The following is a 21,279-nucleotide window of genomic DNA, read 5'->3' on the forward strand; positions in this document are numbered from 1 at the left end:
CACTCCGGGGTCGCTGGTCAATAGCTTTTCCACTCGACCTCCCGGAGTCGTTTTTCTTGTTTCCGTTACAAGGTAATTATTACCGTGCATAATGCGTTTGGTTCTAATATTCCTTGTCATTAATTAATCACACAGAGAGATCTGCATTATGCAGTCTGGATTATGCATCTTTAAAGAGGTTATGGAGAGACGAGGGCTGCGGCGTGGCGGTCTACAGTATTTTTGTTTCACACGATAGGCTTATTAATCACAGTAATGAATCATGAGACAGTTAGCAGAACATTGGAATCAGAAGGAATAAAGGGATAATGCCTTCCTTCTCAGGCTAGCAATGGCAGCCGGTGTGTTGATGTCAAACATTGAAGAGTTTGCCTTTCAATTTTCGCTCACTCGTTTGTCTGTTTGTTTCTTTATCTTGACCCTGACTGTTTCTTTGTTTGTTGGTTCATTTGATGACTGGCTTCATATTATGATAAAGGCTAGTTATGTAAATCCGTAATTACATTGTAATTGAGGAGCAAATAGACTTGTACATTTTGCAGTAGTGGTCTACAATGGAGAAGAGAGTGTGGCGCTATTGATGTGCAGTGTATAATTAAGCAATACTGCCCAAGGAACATGGCCAATATACCACGGCTAAGGGCTGTTCTTACGCAAAGCGCAACGAGGATTGCCTGGATTACAGCCCTTATCTGTGGCAAATTGGCAATATACCACAAACCCCCGAGGTGTCTTATTGCTGTTATAAACTGGTTGTCAACGTAATTAGAGCAGTAAAAATACATGTTTTGTCATATACCCGCGATATACGGTCTGATGAACCATGGCTGTCAGCCAATCAGCATTCAGGGCTCAAACCACCCGGTTTATAATTACAAACACCCAGCTAACTACTCTGTTCCTGTGACGTGATCCATTGAACAAAGTAGCTAAGATAACAGTAGAAATACACTCAATACAGTTGTTGTGTAGGCACAAACTTACCCCCCACCCTTTACCCTGAACTGAACCAATCACATGTATTGCGTCATCTTTAGCAATCATTTCTTTCTTTTGAAAAACTCCAATATACACAATTAAGGGACATCAACAGATCCCCCAAGCAGGAGATCTACATCCTTTACCTTGGGTATACTGTTTAATACACGTATCTCTTTTAACTCACTCGCATAGCTTTGGTAGCATATGCCTATGTGGTCACTTAGCTACCACTGGACTTTAATGGATGCGCTGTCCTCAACTCTTACCATCAAATTCTCCCCTGGATTTAGCTCAGGGACATACATTACAAACTGCATGTGCAGATTGTGCAGGGAGAACACTGGCAAACAACTACATAATTGAGGCAATATATCAAGAGCTTAGAAAATATCCCCCGCGCTCTCTCATTGTCTTGACGATTGAATTCAATTATGGATTCCTAGACCAATACTGTAAGTCTCTCAGCTCTGTCAATAACGATACATTTACACTGCCATTTAAAGTTTCTCCAGAAGTTTCATTTACAATATAGGGATTCTATGTGCTCAGAAACATAATCAAGACTGTAATAAAAAGGGATGCATTTCTGTCTTTACATTAGTCAGATTCTCTCAGACTTTACAGTTGCATTCTAGAAAAGTGAAAGGCCTCCAGTATTCTTTAAAAAGGGACATTTACAACAAATAGACATATGGGGAGGCAGGGTAGCCTAGTGGTTAGAGCTAACCGGAAGTTCAAACCCCCGAGCTGACAAGGTACAAATCTGTCATTCTGCCCCTGAACAGGCAGTTAACCCACTGTTCCTAGGCCGTCATTGAAAATAAGAATTTGTTCTTAACTGACTTGCCTGGTTAAATAAAGGTACAATTTAAAAATTAAAATTAAATAGCCACTTCTGAAAAGCCTTTACAACAAAACACGCTAAATCCTGATGTAGAACTCTACAGTAGGGATGGCATGAAGGGAGGCATAGGGAAAGCTTGACAGTTTGGGGCCCACATGCTGTTCCCACAGCCAGTGTCTCATTTCTGTACAGTAGATAATTACAGTATTAATCTTCAGCTAGCTCCCCTGCTTGCTGGCCAGTCTCCGCCTTATTAGCCCTCCCATGCCCACCTGAGATTTTGTTCCTTTTTTTTGTCCGCACACTGAGGTAGCCCAATCAGTGTTGCCATTGTTTATTGCAATAAGTCGCTCTAACGAACAAATGACCTGCCACATGGAGCACTAAGGGCTTGGTGTTAAACTCTGGTTATAAAAACCTCTTCCAACTCTGTTGATTTACTGGCAACATTTGATTGTACCCTCGGGGCAGGGGGCCTACTAGGCCCCGACAGAGCTCTTACTATTTTACAGTCCTTATTACACCAAACAAATAAATCTTTTAACCATTAATTCACTGGGCTTTGCCCTCTTCCTGACTGTTACAGATAGGGCACCAGAAGAAAAAAAATGGATTCATATTGGGCGCCCTTCGGCTCATTGGGCGCATTGTTTCTCCCATTGCCCTTTTTACATTAGATTAAGTCAGCACAGACAACTCTTGAGTGTTCTGGGAAGATTTTATTATAGCCAGAGCAAATGCATGAGGAAATGATTTGAGCGGGTTATCCTGTTTTTGCAAGCGATGGTCATTATTTCAATATCCTGCGAGGCTCTTTTATGAGGCCCCTGCGGCACGCGCTGGCTACGTCTCCTGTATTTAGGGAGCTGAGACATTGCACCTCATGCTTAACACAAGCCAACCTCGGGATTGGAGGAGAGAGGGGGTTTCGTCAGGCAAGGCAGGCTGACTTTTATAAGGGGAGGAAAGTGTAGAAACCCTCACAAGACCTGACATATGGTACTGGAGAGCGGTGCTGCAGAGGCCTCTGACCGAAGCCTAAATCATCTGTACATTCAGACCTCAGATGGTAATTTCAAAACAAGGCACCACCCTTGTAAAATGTTAATAAGGGTGCTGTCCAATTAAATCTGCACCAGCCGTTGATGATTCCCAACATTAGCCAAGGAGTATCTGGGTTTGATGAGAACCTTTTCTCATCTACTCCATGAAAGAAACTCACTGAAATATTATGGCATGTCCACTGTGTATCGTGAAATGGCCGATGTCCTGTTATTTATTGGAATGACACACACTGAGGTTATGTAGACATACACTCCTTTCCCATTCCCATTACAGCACAAAGCTAAACATATAGCTAGCAGCAAAGAGTTTTCATTGGTCCCGAGATCCTCAAAAACTTTTACAACTGCACCTTCGAGAGCATCCTAACCAGTTGCGTCAACGCCTGGTATGGCAACTGCTCAGCATCCGACCATAAGTTGCTACAGAGGGTAGTGCGTGCAGCCCAGTACATCAGTGGAGCCAAGCAGGACCTACAGTATATACTATGCGGTGTCAGAGGAAGTCCCAAAAAATTGTCAGACTCCAGGCACCCAAGTTATAGACTGGTCTACCCCCAAGCCATGAGACTGCTAAACAATTTAATCAAATGGCCACCCAGAATATCTGCTGCTACTCACTGTTTATTATGTATACATAGTCACTTTACCTCTATATACATGTACAAATTACCTCACCTATATCCCCGCATTTTGACTCGGTACTGGTATATATATATAGACTCATTATTGTTATTTTATTGCGTTACTATTTCCATTTTGTCATTTTTTATTTAGTTTAATTTAGTAAACATTTTCTTTACTCTATTTTCTTAAAACTGCATTGTTGGTTTAGTGCTTGTAAGCATTTCACGAATAAAGTCTATACCGGTTGTATTTGGCGCATGTGACAAATACAATTTGATTTGATTTGATTTGATAGCCATTAACAAACAGCCTACAACAGCATCAGATGAACATTACCAGTACCAGTGCTTATTCCTGGCCACCATGTTTACTTAGTTTTGAAGCGCTACCATCCCCTTTCTTGTAGCCTGACGTAACATAGGTTCAAATGAGTTTTTCCAGCCCACTGCTATCCCAGCGGATCCGAGGTAATTGTGATCACATGCCGAGCACGAAGCTTCACACGCTGGCGGTCCATTGTCGGAATCTTCAGAGAGTTATGTCATCCTCAGAAGACGGCTGATAGGACTCGGGATTGCCAAGACCCCCTAACCTCAGAGACTGGCTTAGATTATACAGCTGGGCCAACAAGCAAGGCAGGACGACATAGGAAGGCATGTCTGTGGTGTAGCGCTGCCTTCAGAACTCATCTTGAAGTCTTGATGTTTTCACCCGCGCAGGGCCACAGCAGCAGTGGTGGAGGCTCTTTTATTTCCACGTTGGCCGCATTGGTCACAGCAGGGTCATTTTTTTTTATAGGAAAGACGACTGACTTTGAACATTGAAGATCTGAAAGCAATACAGCAGAAGAGCATGTGTGTGCCTAGGAGGTGTACTGTAGCTACATGGGTCGGTGCCCATACTACCCTCACACATGGCTGTACTCGTTGAGGTTATGAATATGTGATTGCCCAGTGCTCAAAGACGTCCTCTATGCATGACCAGTAATGACAGCCAATCAAGGTTCAACGCACAGACCATCAGGGGCACAGGAAATTGGGTGCGTGCCCACATACGTGCCCACGTGCCTGAACATATGTGTGCACGTGTGCAGTGAGTGGCAGCCAAGATGTGTGATATCAATCAAATCAAATCAAATGTTACTTGTCGTATGCGCCGAATACGACAAGTGCAGACCTTACTGTGAAATGCTTACTTACGAACCCTTTCCCAACAATGCAGAGTTAAAAAGTAAGACGATATTGAGGTAATTGTGGTAATATGAACAAAAACATAAATGCAACATGCAACAATTTCAAAGATTTTACTGGGTAACAGTACATAAAAGAAAATCAGGCAATTACATTAAATGACTTGTGCCCTAACTATGGATTGCATATGACTGGGAAGACAGATGCATCTGTTGGTCACAGATACGTGACCACCATTTGCCTCATGGAGCGCGACACACAGAGTTGATTGTGGCCTGTGGAATGTTGTCCCACTCTTCTTCAATGGATGTGCGAAGTTGATGGATATTGGCGGGAACTGGAACGTGCTGTCGTACACGTCGATCCAGAGCAACTCAAACATCCTCAATGTGTGGCAGGCCATGGAAGAACTGTGACATTTTCAGCTTCCATGAATTGTGTACATACCCTGAAACATGAGGTGATGGCGGCGGACGAATGGCACGACAATGGGCCTAATGATTTCGTCACGGTATATCTGTGCAATCAAATTACCATCAATAAAATGCAATTGTCTGTAGCTTATGTCTGTCCATACCATAACCCCACCGCCACCATGGGGCACTCTGCTCACAACGTTGAACAGAAAATTACTCGCCCACACAACGCCATACACGCTTGTCTGAGAGGTCAATGCAAATGGTCACGGTACCCATTTGATTAGCTGTTCAGCAGACTTATGGCATGGGGGTAGAAGCTGTTCAGGAGCCTTTTGGTCCCAGACGTAGCGTTCCGATATCGCTTGCCATGCGGTAGCAGTGAGAACAGTGTGACTTGGGTGGCTGAAGTCTATGACCATTTTTAGGGGCTTCCTCTGACACCGCCTGGTATAGGTCTTGGATGGCATGGAGCTTTGCCCAGTTGGCAGTGAACTCACAAATGCATATTGACGCCACACACACACTCACACAGAAACACACTTACTTTAACACCCTTCACATACGCTACTACTGCTCTGTTCATTGTCCATCCTGATTGCCTAGTCACTTTTAACCCTACGTATGTGTACATATTACCTCAATTAGCTCAACTACCTCATACCCCTGCACATTGTCTCGGTACCAGTACTCCTTGTATATAGCCTCGATATATTTTTTTATATTTTATTGTGTCACAATTTTTTCTTATTTGCTATTATTTTTTTATTTTCGTGGTTTTTAACTCTGCATTGTTGGAAAAGAGTTTGTAAGTAAGCATTTCACAGTAAAGTTTCCCTTTCACGTTAAAGCCCTGTCCACATCCAACGACCGTCAGTGCCAGTGTAGTAGGATTTGATCTTATTGACGCTTTGCCTGTTTCAGAGGGCACAGCGGGATTTCTTATAAGTTAGTGTCCTGCTCCTTTAAAGAGGCAGCTCGAGCCTTTAGCTCAGTGTGGATGTTGCCTGATGGCTTCTGGTTTCGATATGTACAGTACGTACGGTCACTGTTGGCATTAATGAAGCCCGTGACTGATGTGGTAAATTCCTCAACGCCATCGGATGATTCCCGGAACATATTCCAGTCGGTGCTCGCGAAACAGTCCTGTAGCTTAGCAACCGCTTCATCGGACCGCTTCCATATTAAACGCATCACTGGTACTTCCTGTATGAGTTTTTACTTGTAAGAAGGGATCAGGGGGATAGAGTTATGGTCACATTTGCCAAACGGAGGGCGAGAGAGAGCATTGGTTGAATCTCTGTGTGTGGAATAAAGGTGATCTAAAGTTGTATCCTCTAGTTGCACAGGTGACATGCTGGTAGAAATGAGGTAAAACGGATTTCAGTTTTGCTGCATTAAAATCACCGACTACTAGGAGCGCCGCCTCTGGGTGAGCATTTTCTTGTTTGCTTATGGCCCTGTCCAGCTTCTTGAGTGCGCTCTTAGTGCCGGCATCCGTTTTGTGGTGATAAATAGACAGCTAGGAAATACCTCAGGCCAGATCAAACCACCATTCTCTGTCATGGCCATGAGCAGGTGCTTAGTCAAGCCATACCAGTCCAGAGACGAGCCATCACTTAGCTAATCCCGTAGATGGCCCTTTATCTAACATACCTTATGAAATAATGAATAAGGATGTCATCTACATAAGGAGATATCATCGGGGGACGATTAGGATCCTTTTACATGTGCAAGGTGGACATGACTTGGGCTATGACCACATTATTGCATTGTCTGTCTAGGGTGTAGCGTTCAGTTTCAGCAGAATAATTCATTCATACCCGGAAAACAATCGCATTGTGTTATTATTGCAAGGATTTGAGGCCAGCTCAAACGACAAGTTTTTCCGTTTTTTACTGTAATTTGAACCCCTCTGATCACCAAGGCTGAACAGTGATGGTCATGAATGAAACATGAATACAAGGGGATTGTCACTGTCACAGTCCACAGGTAACTCAAGTCAACGGTGACGTTAGTCAATGGCTCTTCACGCAACGATGACTGTCCTCTTTGGACCATAAATATCATCAGGCTATATCTTGATGATTACAACATATATGTTTATGATTTCTGTACTCTAAAACTCTACCAATGGAGATTGTCCATTGATATTGATTTTTTTGTATCGAACTATGCTTAATCTGGGCATGGAAACCAACTATTCATCTAAAATTTCTAGATGACATCCCTAGTCAGAATTGCTGTTCGACATAGCACCTTGTCAGATGGCCCAACACTAGAACCCCAAACTGTAAGGCTTTTTATATTACAGACAGATCTCCCTTCCCCCTCCCACGCTCTCTCATTCCATTTCCATCTGGGGCGGAGCCCAAGCGTTACCTTTCAACTAGGACCCGCTACCCGTCACAGTGTACACATGCTACGCAGGCAGACATCCCGGATCGTGGTGCAAGAGGCATGTGACATCTGTTCCCTCTCCAGTGGGCCCTTTATGTCCTAGACCTCCACCTGCATCAAGCATCTGGGGACACATACAGTGGACACAAACAGCAGAGAGAGAGAAGGGGAAAAATGAAGAGTAGAGAGAGCAAAATGTTTCCCTTGTTCATTTCATTTTTGTTTATTGTCTATTCTGTTTGCCTTGGCAATGTAAACAGATTTTACCATGACAGTAAAGCCCTTTCATTTGAATAGAGAGAGTGAGTGAGTGAGTGAGTGAGTGAGTGAGTGAGTGAGTGAGTGAGTGAGTGAGTGAGTGAGTGAGTGAGTGAGTGAGTGAGTGAGTGAGTGAGTAAACAGTCAAGACCGCAGTATGGCCCATCACCCACATGTGATGATCTTGACCTGACTTTGGTACTTCCAGAACTGGAATATAATGTAAGTTGCAGTACGTTCGTGTTGGTCACTGGATTTACATTGAGTGTACAAAACATTTGAAACACTTGCTCTTTCCGTGAATCCAGGTGAAGGCTACAATCCTTTATTGATGTCACTTGTTAAAATCCACTTCAATCAGTGTAGATGAAGGGGAGGAACCAGGTTAAGGAATGATTTTTAAGCCTTGAAACAATTGAGACATGGATTGTGTATGTGTGTCATTCAGAGGGTGAATGGGCAAGACAAAATATTTAAGTGTCTTTTGAACATGGTATGGTAGTAGTTGCCAGGCGCAACTACTACCAAAAACTGCTGGGTTTTTAAAGCTCAACAGTTTCCCCTGTGTGTCGAGAATGGTCCACCGCGTAAAGGGCATCCAGAGCCAACTTGACACAACTGTGGGAAGCATTGGAGTCAACATGGGCCAGCATCTCTGTGGAACGCTTTCGACACCTTGTCAAGTCCATGCCCCGACGAATTGAGGCTGTTCTGATGGCAAAAGGAGGTGCGGTGCGCGACTCAACATTAGGAAGGTGTTCATAATGTTTTGTACACACAGTGTTAGTATTCATGATCTGTATCTATAATGTAACAGATAAAGCTGTGAAGGCTATAGTGTGGACCTGCTCAACACATTGACTCAGAAGGGTCGTAGGCTGTCTGGCTCAGGCACAGGCCCATAACACAGGCCTTTTGAAATCATTAAGTAATGAAGTGGTGCCAATCAAATATAAACGTATCCATAAGCCAGGACCCTTTTATGTTGGAACCATAAATACTAAGCTTAGACGGCTTGGATATCCATCAGAGCCAATATTTCAAAGCTGATTCAAACATCTGTTATCGCAAAAAGGTTCACACCGAGTGTAAACCACTCACGCTGCAGAGGTTGTATAATCCACAGGATATAAGGACGTTAAGGTTTAGTAGGCTATTATTCATCTGATTATCAATAAGTTCATCTCTTGATAGTCTTGGTCCTTTGTCCTGATGATGGAATGCAAGATCCCTTGTTTGGTGCTGATATGTTATATTTGTCAGAGGTTAGGAAACGCACTGTCTTATATAGAGCCATGAGTACATGGTACTCACTTCCGCCTCAGGTAGCTCAAGCTAGCAGTAAAACTTTTTTTTTTGAAACTGATAAAACAGCACCTCACAGCACAATGAGGATTGTGAAATAACACACACACTCTAAAACACACACTCTACACCCACCCATACATTATTGTTAGTAATGTAGTGTTGTAATATTGCAACACACACACACACACACACACACACACACACACACACACACACACACACACACACACACACACACACACACACACACACACACACACACACACACACACACACACACACACACACACACACACACACACACACACACACACAACTAAATCCACAAACGCAAGTCTCTTGATAGCTTCTGCTTATTGGGAACACATCAGCCACCACTGACCTTGGCATAGATATCCATGGTGGGCTCCCCTTACACCCATCTCTCTCTGTGGAGTGGCCCCCGGCCTGCATATTTTTGTGGGGCCTATAACCAATATCCCATCCCTGACAGATACTAATAAAACGATAAGGCTGAGGTTTAGAGGAGGGGCTTTACACACTCAAATTTGCTTTCAAAAGCGTTCAAGTAATCTTCAGGCTTATTTAAATCGCAGCAAGGCACTAGCATAGAAAAAAATTGGGAGACAAAAATGCATGTGGATCCACCGCCAGTGCTTTCTCATGGTAGATCAAATCCCTGCCATAAATGAGCGAGAAATTGGATGGTATTGGCTTTCTCACACAGCACAGAAGCCTGTATGTGTATTGTCAATTGCATTTAATTGACTGAGAATCATTTTTCTCGACAGCCAAATAAAACTATCACGTGGGACAAAAGGGCCAGTCAAAAGTGATTTGTGGTTTGTGAAAAGGCCCACTCACAGGAAATATGAAGACTATTGGCATTATAGAGCTATGAGATTTTTTCTTACATTGAGATGTTTGGGGATGTATTTTTGCAGATTATCTATTTTCTTGTGACTATAACAAAGCCATTTGGGGAAAATGCTTTGCGCATGGTTATTATCAAACCACATAATCTTCAATCACCTAACATACTTTTTCTTTATTTTTACAATATCTTTTGTACCCTTCCTCTGAGTCATCATCATTTTTTGTTCAAAGGCATACAAGCTTTGCTTGTTATTTCAACATTTGTTGTCAACATCTGAGTTTTATTCAAGGACAACCAATGCCGGGAATATCAACAGTTAGAATAGGTTGCTAGCATGGGCTTGAAGTCTGTTTAACAAAACACTTTGGCCTTATTCTTCTGCTCAGTGCTCAGCTACTTTGAGTCTGTCAGGGCGCTATTTCCAGTATGGTGCTATATGGTTGCATCCTATACATCAAAAAGAGATTTGAAAGATTAATTTCTACCTTTTCGATTGGATGTATGTCGTTTCGTTTGACAAACACCATGCACCCCTCCAGGGACACCTTCTTCATTAATACTTGACAATGTGCCCGGCTTTCCAGAGTCTGAGCGATGCAGCAGTGTGACAGACCGGTGCTGGAAAGTGACCCAGATTCAATCTAGACTGGAATGCTGAGTAGCACCTGGGATACAATATTCAACTGTGAATGCTACTACAATGTGAACAGCCATTACAACAGAGTATACAGACGGATACCAGATAGGATTTCTTCTCAGGCGAACGGACACTGTTTGAATATAAACTAAAATATTTAGAGTGCCACGAGAGATGTTCTTCAAAAACATTTTTAGAAGAAATCATTTAAATTCACAAAATGTATTTTTCAGATCAAGACCTGAATGTGCACAATATTGCTTGTATACAATGTGAATGAACATGCCTCTTTTTCGTTGAAGTCAAGATTCTACTAGCTTAAATCTCAGTCCTGGGAATTGCTATGCACTGAGTTGATGATGGCTAAGCTCCAACTGCAAAGCGTGACCAGAGAGGGTTGGTAGAATGACAAATTGATATTTTGTGGTCAAACCACGTCATCACACGACCATTCAGTTTGTACTTTCAACAAGGGCACAAGGGGGACAACATAGCGTAACAAAAGATGACCTGCTTTCTACCATACTTGCCAGTCTGTCTGAATTTCCTTTGCAAAACACACTTCACAGATGGAAGACAGGTCAAATCAGCTTGATCCATATCAAAGCCGTAGCCCCGGGCTAAGATTTTACCAACGAGGATGACACAATGCTTGACACGGTGAACAAAAACACCACTGCTGCCAAACTACATTGGAGAAATATGAGGAGACAAGGAGGGAAGAAAAAAGAAAAAATCTAGACAAGAGCCCCCTCCATTTCCTAACCAAACCCTAGCTCACAGTCACACCAGCCCATGCTCACTCTTCCATAGTATAGGCCTACTTCCCTCATCTCTAAACAATGCCGTCTCCATCCGTACTGGCTGACTGCTTGACATAACCCTTTCGGTCTGAGCTGAGCCCGGGTCACAATTGACAGATGTGTAATTGCTGGAAGAGCACACTGACAGGTGGATGAGCTTAAAGACACTAGCTACGCTTTCTCAGACAAACGCCAGAGCTGTCAGCATCTCACCAGGGTTTTTTCATGTCATTTAGCAAGCCATGACACCCCTCAACTCAGATCGTTCTGAAATGGTTTCTGCCGTTAGAGACATGTAAGATAAGCAAACCAACAACATTATTTTGTCAAATTAAGCTAATTGATTGCACACATGATGATGAGTACTGGATTGGATTTGCAGATGATGAAAACATGGACGTAAAAGGTGAAATACATGCATCTAAATTATGCATCCAGCAAGATATTTTTCTTGGCCAAACAGAGAAGGCACATATTATGTACCAAAAGTAAGCATCATCTGCACCATTAAGGCACCAACCACTGTAGCTGGTCGTTAATATTATGTGGGATATAGCGATATAGAAGAAATTAAATGAGGACTGAGTAGTCCTCAATGCTGTTTTTTGTTTTCACATGATTTTCTTTGAGATATATTTGGGCAAATACATTGTTCTAACTTTAACTCTTCACTCTACATTTATTGTCACGCCCTGACCATGGAGAGCCTTTTATTCTCCATGTTGGTTAGGTCAGGGTGTGACTAGGGTGGGTAATCTAGTTTGTTTTATTTCTATGTTGGCCTGGTATGGTTCCCAATCAGAGGCAGCATTTTATCGTTGTCTCTGATTGGGGATCATATTTAGTCAGCCATTTCCCCACTGTGTTTTGTGGGATCTTGTTTGTGTGTAGTGGCCTGTGAGCACGCCATAGCTTCACATATCGTTTATTCTTTATTGTTTTTTGCGCGCTTCACTTATAATAAACAATGTTGAACCGATTTCACGCTGCGCTTTGGTCCGAATGTTCTTACGACGATCATGACATTTATAAATCATTATTATTTAAAAATTCAGAACCTGGTATTCTAGTGGTCTGACGGAACATAAACCTTAACTACTTCAATGACTATTTTCTCTGAACAGGGGAAAATATTCATCACAAAACTAACTGAGAATACATTACATAGTATGAAGAAACAATACTCCTAGCCGCAGCTTCATACTACTTGTCTGTGGGTGGCTTTGAGCATTTATTTGATTCCTCACATCTTAATATTTGTTAAAAATCCTGTTGTTTTGGGGCGCTATATTATTGAATATTATATTGATCTTGTAAATTCAAATGGCCAATTTGGGTGCAATTAATTTGCTTGATTTCAAATTGTGCCTCCCTTCAAGCCAATGAGCAGTGATTCTCATTGCAACATTTTGTAACTAATACATCTCATTAATGCTATCACAAAAATCTTTTGGTTGTGATTATAAAGGTAACATTAGAATGCTGTTTTTATTTTATTTCAAAACAACACAATAGCATTTTCATTAGTTTGTTAGTGTAGCATTTATATATATATATAAATAAAGTAGAACAACAAATTCAGTACAAGCAATAATGGCATTACAATGTACCGTACCAGTCAAAAGTTTGGACACACCTACTCATTCCAAGGTTTTTCTTTATCTTTACTATTTCCTACATTGTAGAATAATAGTGAAGACATCAACACTATGAAATAACACATGGAATCATTTAGTAACCAAAAAAGTGTTAAACATATCAAAATATATTTTATATTGAAGATTCTTCAGAGTAGCCACTGTAACGGTCGTTGTATGAGGAAGGTGAGGACCAAGATTCAGTGTGGTAAGTGTTCATCATTATTTTAATAAACTGAACACTAAATACAACAAGGAACAAAAGAAACAGCTCTGTCAGGTGCAAAACACACTAAAGAGAAAACAACTACCCACAACCCATAGTGGGAAAACAGGCTGCCTAAGTATGGTTCTCAATCAGAGACAACGACAGACAGCTGTCCCTGATTGAGAACCATACCTGGCCAAAAACAAAGAAATACAAAAACATAGAAAATGGAACATAGAACGCCCACTCTAGTCACACCCTGGCCTAACCAAAATACAGAATAAAAAGCCTCTCTATGGCCAGGGCGTGACAGCCACCCTTTGCCTTGATGCCAGCTTAGGCATACTCTGAACCAGCTACATGAGGTAGTCCCCTGGAATGCATTTCAGTTAAGAGGTGTGCCTTGTTAAAAGTTAATTTGCAAAATGTATTTCCTTAATGCGTTTGAGTCAATCAATTATTGTGATACGGTAGGGGTGGTATACAGAAGAAAAACCTATTTGGTAAATGGCCAAGTCCATATTATGGCAAGTACAGCTCAAATAAGGAAAGAGAAACAACAGTCAGTCATTACTTTAAGACATGAAGGTCAGTTAATCCGGAAAATGTCAAGAACTTTGAAAGTTTCTTCTGGTGTAGTCGCAAAAACCACCAAGTGCTATGATGAGACTATCTCTCACGAGGACTGCCACGGGAAAGGAAGACCCAGAGTTACCTCTGCTGCAGAGGATAAGTTCATGAGAGTTACCAACCTCAGAAATTACAGACCAAATAAATGCTTCACAGAGTTCAAGTAACAGACACATATCTCAACATCAACTGTTCAGAGGAGACAGCGTGAATCAGGCTTTCATGGTCGAATTGCTGCAAAGAAACCACTATTAAAGGACACCAATAATAAGAAGAGACTTGCTTTTGGCCAAGAAACACGAGCAATGGACATCAGACCGGTGTAAATCTGTCCTTTGGTCTGATGACTCCAAATTTGAGATTTTTGGTTCCAACCACCGTGCCTTTGTGAGACGTAGAGTAGGTGAATGGATGATCTCCACATGTGTGATTCCCACCATGAAGCATGGAGGAGGAGGTGTGATGGTGTGGGGGTGCTTTGCTTGTGACACTGTCTGTGATTTATTTAGAATTCAACGCACACTTAACCATTATGGCCACTACAGCATTCTACAGCGATACACCATCCCATCTGGTTTGCGCTTAGTGGGACTATCATTTGTTTTTCAACAGAACAGTGACCCAACACACCTCCAGGCTGTAGTAAGAGCTCTTTGAACAAGAAGGAGAGTGATGGTGCTGCATCAGATGACCTGGCCTCCACAATCCCACGACCTCAACCCAATTGTTTGGAGTCGGACCGCATAGTGATGGAAAAGCAGCCAACAAGTGCTCAGCATTCTAGGTGAAGCTCGTTGAGAGAATGCCAAGAGTGTGCAAAGCTGTCATCAAGGCAAAGGGTGGCTATTTTGAAGAATCTGAAATCTAAAATATATTTTGATTTATTTAACACTTTTTTGGTAACTACAGGATTCCATATTTTTTGGTTACTACAGTGTTATATCATCGTTTTGATTTTTTCCACAATTATTCTATAATGTAGAAACAAGTGACTGGTACTGTATAAAAGTGTCAATATGACAGCAGTCAAAAATAGTAAATGATTGTCACTTCGTGCTTGTTTGCATCTTCACACAATGGCATCAGTTGGATTTTATTTGGCTGTTATCTCTTGTCCTAACATTTTATACAATTTTCATAAATTGAACTTGTTTGACACTCAGTACTTCTGTTTGGTTGTAGTGCATAATGCTCTTCGGTTTTCTCTTTATTGTTTCCCGTATTCCGTTGTGGAATGCACAAGCTGTGCATGTGGCTTGTTTTGTGCAGAGGGAGGAAGCTACCGTCTTACTTTGTTCATGGTGCTGGCCAGATTTTTTTTTCATTGCAAGCAACTTGTTTGCCAATGACATCGAAGTGCATGGTGACATTTCTCCCCTTTCCAACATAAGGTTCCACAAAGCTCATCACCACATTTTTCGACACTCGCTTACCTGCTGCCCGATGTGGATATTTTCCCAGCTATTGAAAGCCGTTCAGCATGTACAGCTACACACCCTCTCACTGTGTAGCCTACACCAAGTAGACCAGAGTAGACTGAAAGGGGCTGTCCCGTCCATTGGGGCAATGGGGAAAGACATTCAACAAATGACATGCCCTCCTAAAACGGGTTACAACTCCAGTTCTGTTTGTGATATTAAGACGCTAACACCAACAGTGTGTTAAATAGACTTATTTAGGAAAAGTCAAGGGCGGAGGGGGGCATGACTTGAATTCATAAGCAGTCAAAACGACTGCTTTAGCGGTTCTGGTGTTAAGGACGTGGCCTTTTGTATAAAAGCCTTCCTGTTTGCGTCATTCAGGGCATCCCCTTTACCATGTTAAGGTCAACGTGCCTTGGGAGGACGAGAGCAGTGATGGTGGTATTTTATCAAGAGTAAGTATGGAACTGTAGCAATTTGAAATGTAGCGTTTTTAGGCGCTGGCGCCCATATTCTCGTTGGACCTGCTCTCGCTGGGCACGCCCTCTGTAAGTGTTGCAACACGTTATTATTGTCTGTTTGAGTATGTAAAACGTATAAACTTAGTGATATTTGTTTGTAAGAACACTGAAAATGCTATCTGTTGAAGTCTGCCTTGTAGGACGGTTGTTACGGAGCTCCTGGGAGCTGAAGAAGATTTATGGAAATTGTAGGCCTTTGTAATGCTGAAAATGAAAACAAACTGTTGTTGCATCCTGATGTTGTTGTCTGATTCCCATGCTCCACTCCTTCATGCAAAGAACCTGTGTAATGTTTAGCTTAGTCCTGAGGACCTCACCTAGCGTATACATTTTTTTTGTTATAGTACAGCTACAGGAATAGATAGTTCGATTGTTAAATCCCCCACATTACATTTGGCTTAGTCGGCAGGATCAGGGACCGGAGAGTGTTTATTTGGTAAGGGATCGTTTTAGTATATGTTTTGGTGCATTTAGTTGTGGTATGCAGTCCTGGTTGGCCATGGGTTTTAGTGGAGCATGTTTTTTGGTTGAGTGGGACAGAGGTGCACTGAGGAGAGGTACTCATCCAGCACTGTTGTGGCCGTAATGGCTGTGCCCGCTGCTGCTGTCCCGGTGTGTGTGATGCGGGGCCTGGCGGCTGTGTAAGTATGTGTATGCTATATGGTGTCACTTCCTGAAGGGAAGCTGGAGGGGGATGCTGCTGAGAAGAGAGCACATCTCTGGCACCGAGCATTGGCTGCCTCTGACCGTGTTCCATGACATGTAAAGGGGCTGGGTTCAGTCATTCCTGCGTTCGGCACAGTCCCTGGTCTGTGCCATGAGCTGTGAGAAACGTGTAAAATGCCCAGTTGCTACTCCCGGAAAAGGAGTGGGTGTGATGCACCCTGGCCGTGCCATGAGTGTACCCTTGTGACATTTTTGCATGAAATCTGTGAAGAACTTCTATTGGATAATTGATGAGTCAACTTTAGATTCTGTGTATGTTTTTATGTTGTAGACGTCAGCCCACAGGAAGTGAATGTAGTCTGGCGGCATGGTGGATCCCACATTTTGTTCGCGTATGTAGTGCTTTGTTTGGTGAGCACGTGGCTAAAGGGGATGAAAAGGAAGTTGATATCTAACAATTCCACAACAAAACCTAATATCTAACAAATTCCACAACAAAACCTAATACACGCAATCTAGTAAAGGAATGGGATAAGAATATATAAACATAAAGTATATGGATGAGCAGTGACAGAGCGGCCTAGATGCAATAGATAGTATAGAATAGACCGTGTAGGATACAGTAAACATTATATACTGTACTAATGAGTTAACTAATGTGACATATGTAAACATTCTTAAAGTGATTAGTGTTCCATTTATTAAAGTGGCCAATGATATCAAGTCTGTAGGTAGGCAGCCGCCTAACAATCCAATGTTCTTGAGATAGAAGCATCTGGATGGACCTTCTGGATGGAAGCGGGGTGAACAGGCGGTGGGTCGGGTGGTTATTGCTGATTCTTGATGGTCTTTTTTGCCTTCCTGTGACATCGGGTGTTGTAGGTGTCCTGGAGGGTAGGTAGTTTGCCACCGGTGATGCGTTGGGGAGAGCCCTGCGGTTGTGGGCGGTGCAGTTGCCGTACCAGGCGATGATACTGCCTGACAGAACGCTCTCGATTGTGCACCTGTAAAAGTTAGTGAGGTTGAAGAAGCGCTGTTGCGCCTTCTTCACAACACTGTCTGTGTACGTGGACCATTTCAGTTTGTTGGTGATATGTACACCGAGGAACTTAAAACTTTCTACCTTCTCCACTGCTGTCCCGTCAATGTTTATAGGGGGGTGCTCCCTCTCCTGTCCACGATCATCTCTTTTGTTTTGCTGACATTGAGTAAGAGGTTAACACCACACTCCGATGGCCCGCACCTCCTCCCTGTAGGCTGTCTCGTCGTTGTTGGTAATCAAGCCTACCACTGTTGTGATGTCTGCAAACTTCATGACTGAGTTGGAGGCATGCATGGCCATGCAGTCGTGGGTGAACAGAGAGTACAGGAGGGGGCTGAGAACGCACCCTTGAGGGGCCCCAGTGATGAGGATCAGCGGAGTGGAGATGTTGTTTCCTACATTCACCACCTGGGGATGGCCCGTCAGGAAGTCCAGGACCCAGATCCACAGGGCGGGGTCAAGACCCGGAGACTTAAACTTAATAATGAATTTGGAGGGTACTATAGTGTTGAATGCTTAGCTGTAGTCAATTAACAGCATTCTGACTTAGTTATTCCTCTTGTCCAGATGGGATAGGACAGTGTGCAGTGTGATGTGAATGCATCGTCTGTGGACCTATTGAGGCGGTAAGCAAATTGAAGTGGGTCTAGGGTGACAGGTAGGGTGGTGGTGATATGATCCTTGACTAGTCTCTCAAAGCATAGTCATTTAGTTCAGTTACCTTGGCATTCTTAGGAACAATGGTGGCCATCTTGAAGCATGTGGGGACAGCAGACTGGGATAGGGATTGATTGAATATGTCCGTAAACACGCTCTGAGGACGCGGCTAGGGATGCCGTCTGGGCCCTTGCGAGGGTTAATGTGTTTAAACGTTTTACTCATGTCAGCCATGGAGAAGGAGAGCTTATAGTAGCGGGCCGCGTCGGTGGCAAAGAAGTTGTTTAATTTGTCTGAAAGCAAGATGTCGATGTCCGTGACGGGGCTGGTTTTCTTTTTGTAATCTGTGATTGTCTTTAGACCCTGCGAAAAAAATACTGCATAGTTTCCTAAGGACTAGAAGACAAGCTGCCATCTCTATCAGTTTGAAATGGAAATATGGAAAACCGTGTCTTAATAAATGTTAAAGATGGTCCCTTCGGTGTCTGCCTCTGCTTCAATCTGCCTGCTCAACCCATACCTGTCACCTTCCACCTTGTGACATTTGAGTGTCACAGGTGTGACTAACTGCCCCTGCTCATTCTGCTAACGCAACGAACGGTTTCAATGGATGATTGACAAATCATGTGATCTGAGATGTGTATTTAAACCCTTATCTTTTTATGTTCAAATTTAAACATGTTTGAACCTTTAAACCTATCTTTCCCCATACTGAATCGTAAGGTTTCACCATCATCTGAGTGCACTGTGGTGTGATAGCTTTCCCTCTCAGGTCACACCAGGTCATATGGCACGGCGAGACAGAGATAGCACTCATGCGTATTAAAACAGAGGAAGTGAGATAAAGCCTAGCTCTGTTGATTAGGAGCATGGTTTTGGGATGTGGTGGTGCAATCATAAGGGTGGAACTGAAGGATGAGGGTGGAGGGGGTCGCCTTATGTCGGAACTGTAATGTAAATCCCTGTGTTACTTCCGTTGCAGAGCGCAAACCACAAAGCCTATACACCTGTCCATCATTCAAAATCCCTGTTCCGCGCATAAAGAAAAAAATATGTTTACTTCCTGTCAATGCGGTGATGGGAAGAGAGGTGTTCTGAGGGCAGGGGACAGATATTCACTTCTCCCCCAACAACCTTGTGTTATTAGAACCAGGGTTACTAAATTGAAGGAGGGAGTCGTCTGCTTTCGGATGTGACCTCAATTGCACTGGCACACTATCTCAACACGTCTCATTTCAGAGAGAGAGGAATGAAGAGAGGACAGAGGAGAAAAAAAAAGAAATCAACGATATCTTTGTATCGCCGCATCCATAGACATTCTATGGAGATCCAGCGACGATATAGCTGGGTTGTAGCCATTCGTACACCCTGAGATGGGTTAGTTCAGTGGGGGTATTTTCACTTATAATTGGGGTAGCTTTCATCTTGTCTGCCAAGAGGCGCAGCGAGGAAGAGAACCAAGAGGGAGCGATCACTTCCCCCCCATTTCCTGGCCTCAGACAAAACCATGCCGGGCTGCTGAAGATGATGTATTTGTGATCAAAGAGCCTGGAGTTGTCAGCAGCCCTGGCTAGCTCAGCAACCTGATTGCTCCTGGATAGATTTGTCCCTTTGATCAGGCTGGGTTCTGACTGCAGGCTCTGTTTATGCAAAGAAAAGACAGGGAAGAAAGAAAATATGCCTGGAATTATGTGAAAAAACATAGTAGGTTGGATAGATCATCTGCTGGAGGATATATGGAGGAGAGGAGGATGTGTTACCTGCCTGAGTCTGACAATAATATGTGCTGACGTTTATAATTACAGATAATTAGATAACATTGTGACTTGTTGAGTCTGATTCTGCGCTATCAGCGTCAGCGATCACTTTCCTTTTTTATAGATTGTGTATATCAGGCTTGATTAGCTGCTAAAGTAGTGTGGCTAATTATCAACCAGACACATTAGATGAGACTTTGTGATACTGTATGTCTTTGGCATAGAGATCATAGTGATTAGAATGTGTTGTACACAATTAACAACAAACATCTCTTAGTAACGGAGAGTAGGCCTAACTGGAATATACGGTAGTTGATTAAAAGCACTTGTGTCATAAGATATTGACATAAATTGAAAAGGTTAACAATGAAGAGCTGTATTAATTCATGCCTAACAGTATTAATATATTGGTAATCTCTACTGTATGTCTGAAGCGGTCTAGCAATGGCGAGCCCATCCATGTTTTGTCTAAATTGAATGGAACAGTCTGTCCAACCATCTTGTACTGAAGTACGCATGTTCCCTTACTACAATGTCAAACACAATTGACCTCAAAGGATCTCTTGACGGTTGTGTTGGTGGAAGACCTCACAAGAGTCATTCCAGGAACACATTGTCGTAGGACTGCGAAACCCTACCGAAGGTTTGCCAAATGATAAATCAATGAATACAGACTGAATTGATGACAAATAAATTCAACTAGCCGAAATTGTGTCAAATAATAATGTTTCAGTCTACTTTCCAGCCAAGGCCTACTGTCTGGACCAAACCCAAATAAATACATATTTAATTATCATTGGAACCCCTGTTTGCAACAGCGTACATTTCTAGAAACACAGGAAGGGAAAAGTGCCTCTGCACATAGAAACAGTTCAGGTCAGAGCTTTCATGCAACATCATCTGTCTCTGTTCGCCCGTCTCTCCATTCATGTTCAACATTAAAAAGGGATGGCAACGCGACGCCGTTCCGCATCTCCCGCAGCAAGACTTCAAAGCCAAGGTTCATTTATGGATACAAATACACTTATTTCAGTTTTTATTGAACATTTTTCCAATCCTCAATCCATTCCAGGTGCTATTTTAGGGTCCGAGACACGCAAATCAAACAGAGAAAACAGGGTTGAGCGGTTACATAAGCTATGATTAACATATCTGACGGCTGCATTTGGGTCAAACAGTGATGGAAATTCAGGTCATTTCTGACAGCTGATGAAAGCAGAAATCATCATGGTGCGGTTGTTGGCATAATTATTTATTCATGAGTTGGAAGTGACCTTGGGGTAGCGGAGGAGGAGATGTACACAGACTGAGATGTGCTTCCAGAGTGCTTCCGTTGCT

Source organism: Oncorhynchus keta, chromosome 35, assembly GCF_023373465.1.
Source record: "Oncorhynchus keta strain PuntledgeMale-10-30-2019 chromosome 35, Oket_V2, whole genome shotgun sequence".
NCBI classification, from domain to species: domain Eukaryota; kingdom Metazoa; phylum Chordata; class Actinopteri; order Salmoniformes; family Salmonidae; genus Oncorhynchus; species Oncorhynchus keta.